The following is a 12677-nucleotide window of genomic DNA, read 5'->3' on the forward strand; positions in this document are numbered from 1 at the left end:
TTGGTGTTGATTTATTCTTCTTTTTCTAGGGCTTTGAGATGAAATATTAGGTCATTTATTTGTTGACTTTTTCTTCTTTTAAGGAATGAACTCCATGCAATTAACTTTCCTCTTAGTACTACCTTCATAGTGTCTCAGAGATTTCAATATGTTGTATCGGTGTTCTCATTTACGTCTGAGAATTTCTTAATTCCTTCTTTGGTGTCTTCTGAAAACTGTTGTTCATTCAATAGCATATTATTGAGTCTCCAGGTGTTGGAGTAGCTTCTATTTTTACCAAGGTACATTTTATGGTTTTTATTTTCATAGTATATTTTTTCCCTTAATTATGTTTGCTAAATAATCCTCCTCCTCCTCCTCTTCCTCCTCCTCCTCTTCCTCCTCCTTCTTTTTTTTTTTTTTTTTTTTTTTTTTTTTTTTTTTTTTTTTGGTACCAGGGATTGAACTCAGGGGCACTTGCCCACTGAGCCACACCCCCAGCCCTATTTTTTATTTTATTTAGAGACAGGATCTCACTGAGTTGTTCAGCACCTGGCTTTTTTTGTTGAGGCTGGCTTTGAACTCTCAATACACCTGCCTCAGCCTCTGAGTGGCTGGGATTATAGGTGTTCATTAACCGTGCCTGGCCATGTTGCTGAATTCTATTTTAAAATTACTTTTGGAATCCTTGATTGAGCACATACTAGACTGAACTATTGAGAAGAGGCCAGATAGTCTGGGTTTTAAAACTCATGGTAAAAATCCCAGGATATCACATGAATAGGCATTGGCTTATTTATTTAAATGTTCTTTGAGGGGTAAACAGTACTACTTAAAATAATTTTTCTAGCTTTTTAAATATGGAAGCATTATAAGAAATTCATTGCTTATAATTGAAATTAAGGCTGTTATTTATAAGAAAACACCTTGAAATTACTGTGGAAGTAGGTCTCAATTGCTAGTGAAGTCTATAGTGGGGAAAATTTCAAGATTTACAAATAGCATTTACACAGATCCTAATTTTCTGAGTATTTTATAGAATATTTTATTCATTAGGATTAACAATTTAGCAAGTGTAATGTAGAGGTTGCTTGCGTATTTTCTCAAATACATGCATATTCATTTCTGGGTCTATAAAGAATATTATTGTTTATGTATTTGCTCAAGTTTATGTTTTATTTTCTGTACAAATAAGGTCAATATAATTTTCCCTAAATATTTTCTATCCATTATATCCTTTTTACCGTATTTGACACATCAGATTCTTTTTTTGCTTGTTTGTTTGCACTTATCTATATCCCAACCTGCATCTTATACCATCATATCTTCTCTCTAGCGCTCAGACCACCCTGCATTGTTTCTTTATTAGCAAAACCAAAGTTATGAAAGAAACGAGAATAATAAATGTGCAACTCTCAATCTAACTTTAAACCACATTATTTTGAGGAAATAATGTTGTTCTTCTAAATTAAGCTTTCTCTAAGTTTCTTGGTCCCCTGGTATAATATTCTAGGCAAAACCCTCCATTGTTCCTACTAAGCTTTTTATTTTTTAAAATTGTTTTTTGTTATCTATGACAGTAGAAACAATTTTGGCAAAAAATATTTACATAAACATAGAGTAGTACATCTTGTTCTAATTTGGATCCCAGTCTTGTGGATGTATACCTTGTGGAGATTCACTATGGTATATTCATATATATATGTACATAGGAAAGTTATGTCAGATTCATTCTGGTGTTTTTCCTATTCCTATACCACCTCCCTTCCCTTCATTCCCCTTTGTCTAATCCAATGAACTTCTATTCTCTCCCCCTCCCCGTGTTTTGTGTTGGCATCCACATATTGGAGAGACCATTTGGCCTTTGGCTTTTTGGGATTGGCTTATTTCACTTAGCAAGATAGTCTTCAGATCCATCCATTTGCTGACAAATGTCATAAAGTCATTCTTCTTTATTACTGAGTAATATTTCATGACACATCAGATTCTTGCTCATTTAGTTTTAGTCATTATTTCTCCACAAATGAAGGGATTTTGATTAAATTGTCCTCATGTGATCAGAGTGCCTTATCAAGATTAGCCAATTATACAAAGAAATGTTCTGCTAACTTTTTATTTTCAAAGTCAATCATTTTTTTTTTTTGGTTTTTTCTTTCCACATTTTTTATTGGTGCATTATAGTTGTACATAATGGTGGGATTTGTTGTTACATATTCGTACATGCACACAATAAAACCAAATAATTTGACCAATATCACTTCCCAGCACTTCCATCTCCCTCCCCACCTTGCACCCCTTTCTTCCTTTCCTCTACTGATCTCCCTTTGATTTTCATGAGATCTGTGCTCAACCCCCATTTGTTTTCCTTTTCCCTCTCTAGCTTCCTCATATAAGATATACGACCCTTGACCTTCTGAGTTTGGCATATTTTGCTTAACATGATGGTCTCTGGTTACATTCATTTTTCTGCAAATGACATAATATTGTTAGGTAGTAGTTGGTAATGAACAGTGGAATGCATAGTAAGTAGCCAGAGTAAGTAGCTTGTAGCAAATATCCTGTAGAAAAAAATATTGATATATAAACCTTTAAGAAAAACAAACAAAAGTAAAAGGAGATCATGGCAGGGGGGATACCTCAAGAAAGAATGATTAATGGGATTAACTCCTGTTAGGACCCATGAAGGTCAAGATAAAACTAGGAGTTATGGCACCAAGTATCATCTATCACAGAAGTGGGTATTCTTTAGGGGTACAGGTGCAGTAAGGTAAGCTGTTGCTGACTCCAGTAGCCCCTCTCCCCAATAGGGTGGCTTCTAAGCCACTTCTGGAGGGGACCAACTAAGGTCAAACACTCCACCGCATGACATGAAGAAGGAGATTGACAAGGAGTGCAGAAGATGGACCCAGTTCTCAAGGCAGCCATCAAACAACAATACACTTGGAAGCAGCATTGTTTCCTTTGGTGTTCTCTGCTTGTGGACAGCCCAATCTCTCTCTCAAGAGTGCTCTTCACTTGAGCCTTACTTTACCTTTACTTAGAATAAAGTTCTTTTGCATGGCTTCTGATGTCTGACTTTAAATTTTTTTTTTCATCTGAACACAAGAACCAAGGTTTGGAGGTTTAGTTCCCTACTCTCCTGAGACAATTTCATTTTTATTTATGCCCCCCTACTCCATTGTGTATATTTACCACATTTTCTTTGTCCGTTCGTCTACTGATGAACATCTAGACTGGTTCCATAGTTTGGCTATTGTGACTTTTTCTGCTATGAACAAATGTATGCATGTATAATTCTTCATGAAAAAAATCGGAGGAGTGGTATAGCTGGGTCATGTGGGAGTTCCAGGCCTAGTCTTTTGAGGAAACTCCATACTGATTTCCGTAGTGGTTGTACTAGTTTACAATCCCATGAACAGTGTAAAAGAGTTCTTTTTTCTCCACATCCTTGTGAGCATTTATTATTGTTTGTATGCTTGATGACTGTCAAAGGCAATCTTTTAAATATGAAATAATACTGAGTCCTGAATTACCTTATAATTTAGATATGAATATTCTTCCAAGCAAACATTTACTGATCTTTTCACACTTTGATCAGGCTGTTGAAGATTTAGGGGGGGAATCACATGCCCTCCCTTTCAGGGAATCACCTGCATTCTCTATCTGCAACCTCGATCTCAGTATCCAACTGTATATCCATCCTCAAAGTTTCACAGACACTTGAAACTTAATATATCTTGTATTTTTTAGGATTAAGTTCAGCTGTAACAGAAAGCTAAAAAATGACAGTGGCTTCAAGAAGTAGAAATTTCTTTATTTCTCATGTTTGAGAAGGCAAGGACCCAAGGTTTCTCTTACTGCTCTGGTCAAGTAGAGCTTATGGTCCATGATAGTCCATGGAGCTATAGCTGTAATGTTCCTATTACCCTAAAGGAAGGAGAAAAGGATGAGGAAAACATTCTCCTTTTTTTTAAAAAAAAATTGTTCAAAATAGATAGACATAACAGCAGAATACCTTCTGACTCATTGTACACAAATGGAACAAATGTTCTCCTTTTAAACATATACTTCCTGGAAGTCGCAAATACAATTTATGCTACATGCTGTTAGCCAGCGCTTGCTCATTAGGTTACCTATAAAGGGAAATGAGAAATGTTACCTTTATTTTTAGTGGCCATGTGCCAAATTAAAACCAGCTACTCTATATGTAAGAAGGGTAAAGACAACTCACAATCAACTCAAGCTTTAGTTTTTGACACAGTGTCCAAATCTATATGTAACTCTGAACTTCTACAATAATTTTGATTTTATTTCAGACCTTGGGATTTTTTTAAAACATGATTAAATAATTAAGAGTCTCCTAATGGTCTCCCTTCCTGTAGCCTGGACTCCCCTCAAAATGGTCTTCTCCACAGATCTAAGAGTGATTCATCTAAAATGTAAGACTAACATATCTGTGTCCCTGCAGAACACACTTCAAATGGTGAGCACATTTTTTTTCTGAAAATCTTGACTTTGTCCACTCATTCCCTGTTTGGTTTTTCTCATGAACCCTTTCACAGGATGATCTAAAATTTCTCTTACATTTTTAGCAAACTCTTCTAAATCCTCAGCCTCTTCAGCTAACCATCTCAGTATCTACTAAATAGGCTCTGAAGACACTGTTGAGGCAACCAAACAATAATTGTTCCTTGTCTTACAAAGAGCCTTTATCACTGGAGGAACATGTTGACTTCCGATCACTATCACCTATTTGCTTTATGGCCACTCCATCCACTTGGTAGACACTTTAGTATGTGGTCCTCTGTGCATATCTGTCATATTCTGGGGGGACTTCAATATCTATGTTGGACCTTCTCAACTTCAAAGATTTTTTTCCTTTACTCAACTTTGACTTTTCAGTCTCATCAAGGTTTAAATTTGAATTCATTCATTACATACTGCCACCACCTTGAAAATACTATTCCAGACATTCCACCCTTTTTGACCTTCTAGTTCATCTTTCCAAATGCCCTTTTGCAACTATTCTTTAGCTTCATGGTGGCCAGATGCAGTCAACCTTCTATGTTGTTCCCACCTACCAGCTCCCTCTTTGTCTTCACTTCTTATTAATTCAGCTTGTATTCCATTATACGGTAGCATACCAATTATTGAACAGCCTTAATGTTAAGGGGGTGACAGCACTAGTTTTATCCCCTTAACTAAAGCCTTTGTCTTCAGGTATGTTCTGTGAAAATTCTTTTTCTATCCCTTATCATACCTTGAACAGATCCCATTGCTTTTGAATCCTTTCCTCCAATTCAGTTCAGTCCAATACAATCCACCTGAAAACATTAATCTCAAATCCAGTTTAATATTGTTATGGCTTGGATGTGAAATGTCCTCTGAAAGCTCACATGAGACAATGAAGAAGGTTTGGAAGAGAAATGATTGGATTATAGGCATAGCCTATATAGTGGTAAGATATGGCTGGAGGAGGTGAGAACTGGGGCATGGCTTTGGGTATATATTTGTATCTGGAGAGTGAAGTTTCTCTCTCTGCTTCCTGATCACCATGATGTGAGCTGCTTTCCTCTGCCACCCTCTCCTGCCATGATGTTCAGTCTCATATAGAGCCCCAAGGATTGGAGCTGGCCTTCTATGGACTAAAACCTCTGAAACCTGAGCCCTCAAATAAACTTCTCCTTCACTATAGTTGTTCTGGTTGGGTCCTTTGATGAAAAAGCTTACTAAAACAATATTCTCTTTCCTTTCTATCTTAAAGCCAGACCTGAGACTAGTTAGGGACTTGGACTGTAAAAAGATGGCATGTCAACTCTTTCAGTCTAGCTTCTCCAGGATTCAGGACTGAGCAAGGTTTAAATTAATTAAAACCTTGGTGAGACTAAGAAGTCAAAGTTGAGTAAAGGAAAAATCTTTGAAGTTGAGAAGGTTCAACATGGATTTTGAAGTCCCCCCCACAATACAGCAGATGCTGCAGTAAGAAAAGCATGGAAGACCACATAAGTGTCTACTGATTAGACAGAGTGGCCATGAAGCAAATAAGTGATAGTAATGGGAAGTCAGCATGATCCTCCTAAATCATGTCCACTTAATCCGTGCCACTGGTATCCTTTGTTAGATGTCAATGTTTACAAAGTGACAAGTGGCTAATGTTGCCACTCTCTCAGGAGTTTTTGTATGATTTCAGGGTCTCTGTCCATTGCCCATTTGTCTCCAAAATGACCCCTCCCAATGCCCACTCAGCTTTTACTTCCATGGAATAATTCACAGTTACTTATTTCTAAGGTCCTCTCCCCTTACCTGAAGTCCTCTTAGGAGGGATTACTGCAAAATGATTGAAATCTGGCTAACTTCTAAGTGTCCATTTGACCACAGAAGACTCAGGTATACTTTGTCAAGTCAAATGAAAAAAGTATTTCTCCACAAGTGCTCCCTATCTTTGCCTCATTGGGTCTTATTCAATACATAGGCACATAGGTTAGGTCAGCAGGTCTATTGTGTGATAGATATCCACCCACAAAATAACATCCCATCCCTCAATCTTTACCAGTGATACTCTTTTTATCCCAAAGTAATTCACTTGGGTGAGGATTTGAAGAACTCTGTCCACAATGGAAGGTAAAAGCCACAACTGGTCCCAGAGTGATTAACCTGCTTCAGGGAATTCTTGATTCTCTGTCTTTTGCAAATATAGTCTACTTGGGGCTGGGGATGTGGCTCAAGTGGTAGCGCGCTCGCCTGGCATGCGTGCGGCCTGGGTTCGATTCTCAGCACCACGTACATGTGTCTGCCGATAACTAAAAAATAAATATTAAAAAAATTCTCTCTCTCTCTCTCTCTCTCTCTCTCTCTCTCTCTCTCTCTCTCTCCTCTCTCACTCTCTCTTTAAAAAATATATATATAGTCTACTTGGAGGTAAGTAAGTGATAGTTTGGATGGCAGAGCCAATTCTTTCAATTCTTAGAGATCATGTGTGAATGAGCTCTGTGACTTTCATTAGAAAGCACGTGGTAGGTAATTATTGCTTTCATCTTTATAACCATTTTCCCAACTTTGAGTTGAGGGGAAAAGTTCCATTTAATACCTTATTACCCAAATAAGCCAAATTACCTTGCTCCTTTATCCTTCTGTCACATTTGTGTAATAAACCCTTGATTCCAGATTATTCCTCCTGCTTTGTCATCTACATGGCTATAGGAGAAATTGAGCAGAGTTGCAGGAGGTCATCCATTGAGGCAGCTTATGTCTATAAATTTATGATGACAAATCACAATTTGCTTGTCAACACTGTCCAGTAATTTGATTCATCCTATTCTTGACTGTCTCCAAAAAATTTCAAACTTTCATCCTGCTTCTCATAGAAGTGGTCATGTCTATAGGGATGAGAAAGTAAATTGTAACTTTACCTTTCAACATCTGGCAACAAACCACCTGCATCTGTATCCTTCCTTTTCTCCTGTTTCAATAAAAGGAGCATCTCCTCTCCTCTCCTTGAAATCTGAATGGCTTTTCATTCCTTCCTCCCATAGGAAAAGAGTAGGCAATAATTGTTATGTGCTGTTCAAATGATACTGGGTTCTACAGTGAACATAGGAAAACATAGGCAAAGCCACTTTCTTTATGAGGATAACATTTTTAGAATGCAAAACAGATAATAAATTAAGTGGCATAGAATATATAGTCAGAAGGTGATAAAAACTGTGAAAGAAAATAGAGCAGGGCAAGGAGAGAGAATTCTGAGTGTACAAGGTCCAAGTGCCAGTTTAGGTGGAGTTTCTAGGAACTGCTTCTTTGAGTAGAGGCCTGAGTAAAAGGTGACTGAAAGCCTGAGACTCAAATCTGTCTGGTGACTGCATAATCTGAATGCTTTTTCAATTATATAAATAACCATTCATATCCTTGGAGTGGTAGATCTTAACCTTGCCTACACACTGTAATTGCTTGGAGAAGTTTAAAAAAATATTCATGTCTGAATCTCACCCTCATAAATTCTGGTTAATTGTCCTGGGATGAAGACTGATGATAAAGATTTTTAAAAGCTTCTTAGGTAACAACAAAGTATAGTAAAGAGCCAAACTACTCTCTAGAGATTCTTATTCAGTGTGTTGGAGATGGAGGTCCAAATAAATTTAAAACATATTCTTCAAGTGAGTCACATGATTATCTGGCATAGGAAGTTTACTTCTTTTCTCTTTGGTTTTGAGCATCATCCTTATCCCACAATTACATTTCTAGTCCATGACATGCTTATGAGCCTTTAAGCATGTATACCCAAATGTCCTGGTATGTCTCTAGTTGGATTCAGGCATTTCAAATTTGACAGAACAAAGTGTAATCCTTTACCTTCCCCTCCATATTAGCTTTTATACAAATGTTATTATTTTTGTCTTTGTGAGGGGACACAATCATCATCTCAATTGCTTAATCCAGAAACCTGGGAAATAACACCTCCCTCATCCCATCAATTGGTCTTTTTGATCCTACCTCCTAAGCATCCTTCAGCTGTTTACCCCTCTGTCTCCCCATGTCCCTTCTCTTCCTCTAGGCCTCATTGTCTTGTTTGGACTATGCAGCAGGCTTATATCTGATCTCTTCCATATAAATTCCTTCCAGTTTATTCTTTTCACACAACATAGCAGTCAAAATGGTAATTAAGAATGCAAATATGGTCATATCATTGCATTCCTTAAAATCTTTTAGTGGTGCTGTCTAGAAACCTTATCAAGACTCATATGGTCTCAAGGTTTGGGCTCTTCATATATATATATTTTTTTTACATTACAATTCTCACTTACCTCCTCCACTGATTTTCTCCAACAATAGTGTGCTTCTTGCCTTAACTTTTCATAACCCAGAGCCATCACAGTTGCTATTTCTTTTACCCAAAACATTCCATTGCTTTATTTGATCAAGTTTTATTTATTTTTTATTTATATATGACAGCAAAATGCATTACAATTCTTATTACACATATAGTGAACAATTTTTCATATCTCTGGTTGTATACAAAGTATATTCACACCAATTTGTGTTTTCATACATGTACTTTGGATAATAATGATCATCACATTCCACCATCATTTCTAACCCCACGCTCCTCCCTTCCCCTCCAACCTTTCTGCCCTATCTAGAGTTCGTCTATTCCTCCCATGTTCCTGCTCCCTATCCCACTATAGATCAGCCTCTTTATATCAAAGAAAACATTTGGCATTTGGTTTTTGGGGATTGGCTAACTTCATTTAGCACTATCTTCTCTAACTCCATCCATTTATCTGCAAATGCCCTGATTTTTTTCTGTTTTATCACTTAGTAAAATTCCATTGTGTATATATGCCACATTTTTTTTATCAATTCATCTCTTGAAGAGCATCTAAGTTGGTTCCACAGTTTATTTATTGTGAATTGTTCTGCTATAAACATTGATGTGGCTGTGTCCCTGTGTATGCTGTTTTTAAGACCTTTGGGTATAGACCGAGGAGAGGGATAGCTGGGTCAAATGGTGGTTCCATTCCCAATTTTCCAAAAAATCTCCATTTGGTCAAGTTTTATTCATCCCTTAATTTTATGTGGCAGTATCAGTTCCCATGGGATGCCTTTCCCATGGCTTGCAAAGTTCACGATCCTACAGTGTATCATTAGTACTAACTTTCCTCTGCTTTATTTTATCATATCAGTGATTCTTATTCAATCTGTCTTCCCTGCCAGATGACAAGTTTCTATGAGGACAGGTACCATATTTATTTTGCCACTCTTGTATACCCAGTAGCCACCACAGTGCTGACATTTAGGTGGTATGCAATAAATATTTGTTGAATGAATGATTTTAGGTGAAACATACTCATTTCTCTGATATACTAGGCTCTATTTAAAATTCATCAAAATGCCGTACAAAGGTTGAATAAATTAAGGGCACTGGGACTTCTTCATGTTCTCTTCCTTGTACAGCAGAAGATGCCACTGGGGGTATGTTACCCTTACCCTGTGTGGGTGCCATTAATAACAAGGAATCTCAATTCTTCCTTTCTTTGGGCTGTTACCTACTTGTGCTTCTCCTAATGGAAGTATCCTATATTTGTTAATTAAAGACTATGAGGGTGAGGAAGAGTGGGGTAATTGGCTAGAGTACAGAAAAAATTTCATTTTCTGTTTTTTATTTTTTCCAAGGGAACTAACTGGAAAATATATAGAGAGGCTACTCCAAAACTTCACTGAGTTCTTAATGAAAAAAGCCTCAGGTGTTCCAGAAATGCCATAAAAAGATGAAGAAAAGATGTTTTATCTTTTTTCCTTAAAAAGAGTTCTCTTGCCCAAGCCACTCCCCAGTCAACACCTGGCAGGATGGTTAGACAATGGAGTTAGTTACAGAGTTGGTTTTGTTGAGAGAGCGACTGGCGGAAAGTGTTGTCAGTCATTGGAAGTTTCAATTGTAGCTAAATAGGATGAAACAAGCATATCAAATGATAAATATCTTTAATCAGAACCTTTCCTATGGTTGCCAAATTAAAGCAGCTGTAAGATATTCATCACTTCAAATCTCTTCGGTTTAGATTACTAAAAACAAATGCCACTGGAACATGTTGTTTAAAGTAGTTTTGAGCGGAGCCCAAATAACAAAGATGATTTACTCATTTTTCTTTTTATCTTTAGGTTTTCTTATACAATGTATTTTGCTTATTTTCAACTTTTTATTTCTTAATTTCTCAATTTATACCCAGAACATAATCAAGATATAATGACTGCAAATATATATTAAGTGGATCTTAAGTAACTCTTAATAAGCTTTATTTTCCATGTATTTGTAATATATATTTTTTAGTTGTATATGGACACAATGCATTTATTTTATTTATTCCTTTTTATGTGGTGCTGATGATCAAACCCAGTGCCTCATGCATGCCAGGCAAGCACTCTAGCACTGAACCACAACCCCAGCCCTTCCATGTATATTTTAAAGACAGGAAATAAATCAGAATTATGCCTTATTTTGTTATTCCCTTCCTGGTGTGTTAATGCCCCTGCTTAGGTAATCTTGTATTATTATCCCTATTGTGCAGATGAGATAAGAGTTTCAAGAAAATTAATCTGTTATTTTAAGTCATGTAGTTAGTAAAGAGAGGAGGTTTCAATCTATCCCTTCCTATGACATTGTGACACTAGGCAGCTTTACTGTTTCTCTATGGTGATGCAAGCATAATCCTGTCTATGTATATGAGTACAAAGTTTGCTCCAAGATAGACCTGGATATGAATGTTGTTATAAATTCTTTCTGTGATCTTAGGAGTTTTCTTAAGGTGTCTGATTCTCAAGTCCTGAAAACTTGGCCTCATGCTTAGCTGTAGAGTCATGGGAAGATTAAAGCCAGCATTTGTTATACTATTTAACATAGTAAAAAAATTAAGCTGAGTACAAATATTGTAAGTTGGCATTAGAAACTTTACTTTGTCTTTTTTTTTTGTTAAAGTATTATAGTTATACATAGTAGTTGAATTTATTTTGACAAAATCATATATGCATGGAATTTGATTTTCATCTTTTTTCCTCTTCTCTCCCACTATTCTTTTTCCCATACTGATTTTTCTTTCACTTGTGTATTTATTATTGGTACTTTCTACATTTACATAAAGGTAAAATTCTCTGAGATACATTTATATATGCATATAACATGATTTTATTAAATTCATTCCATATTTCCTCCCTTTTCTGATCTTTCTTCCCTCCCTTCCTCCCTCCCTCTGTCCCTGTTTGTTCTCCTTCTTCGACTCCATTGATCTTCCCTATGTATTTATGATACCCAGTTCTGCCCCCTGCCCCCACTTTCTTTCCCTTATTTTTCTCTAGCTTCCATCCATTTGACCCTTGATTTTCTGAGTCTGGCTTATTTTACTTAGCACATGTTCTCTATTTCTATCATAATTTTACTGGCAAATACCATAATTTAATCCTTCTTTATGGCAGAGTAAAATTCCATTGTGTATGGATCCATTTATCTATTGATGATCATTTGGACTAATTCTATAATTTGGCTGTTGTGAATTGTGCTGTTATAAATATTGAAGTGACTGTATCACTGTAGTATGCTTATTTTCATTTTTTTCTTTTGATAAATACCAAGGAGTGTCATACAGTGTTTCTATTCCTAGTATTTTTAGGAATCTCCACATTGCTTTCTAGAGTGGCTGTACTAATTTTTAGTCCTACTAATAATGTATGAGTGGACCTTCCCCCCCCCCCCGAATCCTTGCCAATATTCATTCATTATTATTTGTGTTCTTCATAATTGACATTCTGATTGGAGTGAGATAAAATCTTAATGTAGTTCTGATTTGCATTTTCCTGATTACTAGAGATGTAGAACATTTTTCATATATTTGTTGGCCCATTTTGTTTCTTCCTTTGAGAAATGTCTGTGTAGTTTTTTGCCCATTTATTAATTGGGTTATTTGGTTTTTTGGCACTGAGTTTTTTGAGTACTTTATATAATCTGGATATTAATTTCCTTTCAGAGGAGTAGCTGGCAAATATTTTCTCCCATTCTGTAGCTTCTCTTTTCATGCACTTAATTGTTCCCTTTGCTATGCAAAAGCTTTTTAATTTGATGACATCCCACTTATTGATTCCTGTTTTTATTTCTTGAACTTTAGGGGTCTTGTTGAGGAAGTGCTGGCACCTATATAATGGAGAGTTGATCCTTTGTT

This window comes from Callospermophilus lateralis, chromosome 6 (assembly GCF_048772815.1).
Source record: "Callospermophilus lateralis isolate mCalLat2 chromosome 6, mCalLat2.hap1, whole genome shotgun sequence".
Taxonomy (NCBI): Eukaryota; Metazoa; Chordata; class Mammalia; order Rodentia; family Sciuridae; genus Callospermophilus; species Callospermophilus lateralis.